Source organism: Anopheles darlingi, chromosome 2 (assembly GCF_943734745.1).
Source record: "Anopheles darlingi chromosome 2, idAnoDarlMG_H_01, whole genome shotgun sequence".
Lineage (NCBI taxonomy): Eukaryota > Metazoa > Arthropoda > Insecta > Diptera > Culicidae > Anopheles > Anopheles darlingi.
In genome coordinates this window covers 32,269,403-32,273,086 of record NC_064874.1, presented here as the reverse complement: position 1 = coordinate 32,273,086, position 3,684 = coordinate 32,269,403, and positions in this window count along the sequence as shown.

The window sequence follows — 3,684 nt, the reverse complement described above, 5'->3', positions numbered from 1 at the left end:
TTCGAAAACAGAAAGCCTCTGATGGATGTTTGACCAACAACATAAAAGAACGAATTCAATATACCATCATATCACACCTGGCCAATCAGACGTCAAACAGGCACCAACGGTTGCCACCCTGCAGAGTCCCCGACGAGTTGTGTATTTATTCTTTAAAAAACCTTATCAGTTTTTGCGCACTTCAGTAACCTTATCATTCCCGCCTCCGCGATCCGAAAACTGCTCTACAGCACGGTGTAGGTGGTCCCAGGCACCTATCAATGTGTGTGTGTTTGCTGTTCAATGATTCGAATAACAAACTCAATGGGGGACCGTATGATTTAATAGCTTCGCGTTGTTCAGAGAATCCAACCCTGATCGATTGGCTACCATGATCGTGAGGTACCACCACTAACGAAACCCTCGATAACCCCCAAAGAAACTTCCGGTTGTTGCGCATTATATTATTGTTTGTTCTTTTGCTCTCCATTGTCGTTTTCGTCAGTCACATCTGCCAACATCAAAGAGCTACTCTACTGTAGTTTGATTCTCTTACCTTTAGTGGATATCTAGTGTACAACTCACAGACGCACCCTTTCAACATTCCTCATCTTGTGACCCTCTTTTTAATGTTCCTCTCTACATGCATTTGACCATGTGTAACGTCGGTGTTATTTGCATTTCAATAAATATAAAACACTCACATGCCGGCGTCACCAGGGTAACCGATTAGCTCTTGTAGAGGTCCATCGTTAAAGCAAACCGATAGGGGTTCGATGGTGGTTCGTGTGGGTGAGCTGCAGGTGAGCTGTGAGAACCGAAAAAATAAAAACCAGTTGATGTGACAGTTATGATGGCTATTGAACGATAAATTGAACATTCATGTGAAATCGCTTGGATAATTTAATATTCTAAAAGTCTTTCGCAGTCTTGCAGTCTTTGTTGGACGTCAAATGTACAACACGTCATTGGGAATTTATACAACCTTTTTCAATTTGATTCGTAAGAATTTGAAAAACTACTGTACCCATTCACGAGGGATCTCATTGCATTTTGTTGTGATGTAACGAATGGAAGAATTATTGAATCATCAGAAAATGTGTTTTTTATATCAACATTTTTATGGATTGGATTAGAAGATTTGTATTTAAAACGAAACTAGACAAGAATCATCTAAGGACATACAATTTTAACAAATAACCGATAAGTGATTATTAAATATGAACAGTTTTTTGAATTCGAAATTCTTTCGTATTCGCAACATTGTCCATTCCAAAGGATGGAAGGTTAATTAGTATCAAAGCAAAAGCTTACTTCAAACGTGTTCATATCACAACTAACCGGATATCATCAGATCTCCGTGAAAGCTCATAACGGAACGAAAGGAAATCTTCTTTACGACTGTGAACTTTGCTTCAATATCACCTGACCATGGTATCCGGGGTCTTTCACTGAACGGAGTAATACCGCAACCGAGCAGAGAAGCGAACACCGAAATAATAAATATTAGATTAACCGCGTGTAAATATGAGAAATGAAATTGAATTTCCTGCGTAGAATGAACATACCGCGCTCCTTGGGTCTTGAATCTATGAGAGTGATGACGGTTGTTCGCGGCACCCTAGTACGTTTCCACAACAGAAACCGACTGAATTAACGTGGCTAGGATAGCGATGGTGTTATCTACGCACAATTTTGGTGGAAGATTTTCCAACGCACGGTACTAAGTAAATAGCAGCTTAGCCATTGCTTTTAAAGACGTCTCCGGTCACGGCACTAGACCTCTGCCATTGGGTTTGCGGTGGGTACTGTGTAAAACCAGAAGGACGAAAACGCTGGTCAACAAACATTGGCCCCGTTAGGCATCCTTTTAACATTTTTGGTAAAAGATCAGCGAGATGAATGCTAAAACAATAATTACACTTCAGCGCCTCTGGGTTTCTGGGTAGCGCTCAGCGTAACATTTTAATTATGGCCACCTACCAGTCTTCGGCCTTCAAAGCTTCAACTCACCGATGGTGTCAGTATTATGCCAACGGAAGTGACCCATCTGCTACGTAAGTTGACATAAATCACTGTCGCGTGGGATAGCAACGTTCATTTAGCCTCTGTTACAGGACGGAGGACGCAAATTTGTCATATCAAGACGGCAACAAACGGCTAAATGGTTCCGTAGCAAGATGAAAGCACTTTTCTTAAAGAATTTGTGAGCTGCTTCAGTAGCGATGGTATGCATCGTCTTGAAGCTGCTTGCGCCTGATGAATAATCCTTTCTTTTCAACACATTTTCATCATGATGTGGGACATTATTCCTTTCTCACGAGGTACTAAAGAGACAAAAGGCTGCGTGATGTTGCTTCCGCCATAACATAACAGAAGCATAACAAACAGGACATTATTAGTTGGCATCAGCTTACACAGGATGTCTGTAGTTTTCATTTTAGTTTTTTTCAATGCGATAACTGTTTGGTATCCGCTTCTCGACGGTGTTAATAGGATGGATTTTGATTCATCTCAACATAGGCTGAGCAAGGACTCTGAGTTTTTCAAATCATGGCGTTATGGTGTACCATTGACCCCCGTTCCAACCAACCAGCGAATGTTTGAGGTCAATCCGAGACGATGCATGCATGCGTTGAACTCTGAAGGGTCCCCTCGGACGAATAAGGTAAACGGAGGAGAAAGAAATCATAACAAAACAGATGACCGCCTGACTCAGGTGGAACCTGATCGTTTTTGTTCTCTTCCGATTAATGGGAATGCGTAGCTACCTTTAGGATGAAGGGTCTTTCACATGCTCAGCGAACCATAATCGAATATCTTGTGAGGCAGATTGTTCCGTTTCTTTCGTGATAAATACCCATGGTTCCTCGGATGTTAGACCGCATAGGACCGTACAAAATGTTAGCATCGTTTTCGCGGTTAAACGGTTCAATCATATCCCGATCAAGTGGGCGCAGGTCAAAATAAGTATTTTCCGATAACCACATCGTATTCGATTGCATTTATATTAGAAAGCTAACAGTGGCTGAAAGTTCATCTTTTGATCTCAAAGGCCTTCCATTCGATTATGCTGAAATGACTATCTTGTGAAGTGAATGTGATATAAAAAAGTATTTCAAATGCAACATGCTCATTTTCTTCGAGGCAGTGTATAGCCCTTCTGCGAAGAAATAAATTGTCGAACACAATTGGGATGCAACGTGACCAGACTGGAGTAGTCAATCGCCAGTGGAGAGTAGTGAATAATCAATCGGAGTAGTCGCCCTCATGGAACTTGAAACTGTTTATTTAAAATTGACTATTGCTGCATGTTTGCTGTTTGTAAGACACTGAACAAAATATTGTAACAAAATAGGTTGCAGAAATAGTAATATCCGTTATAACTGTTTCTTCAACTCTAACTGTTCTGAGTCATTCTGTCAATGTCGGTATATCTTTGGTGCGGTGATTGGTCTTTTTGCTAACAAAACACCGACACAGAAGCCGCCATCAATCGTTCATATGAAAACCTATCGTTTTAAAGCAAATATGTTATAATTGAAGTGATGAGTACATATCATCAACCTAGTTTCCATTGTTTTGAAGCTTAGCTTTTAGCCACCTTATTGACTTTTTCGGTTCAGCTCAAAGCTACCATTGGATAATTTGAAGAAGAAAATTTCAAATTTAGGGATACAATTCAAGCCGTTACTGACCTTCCAC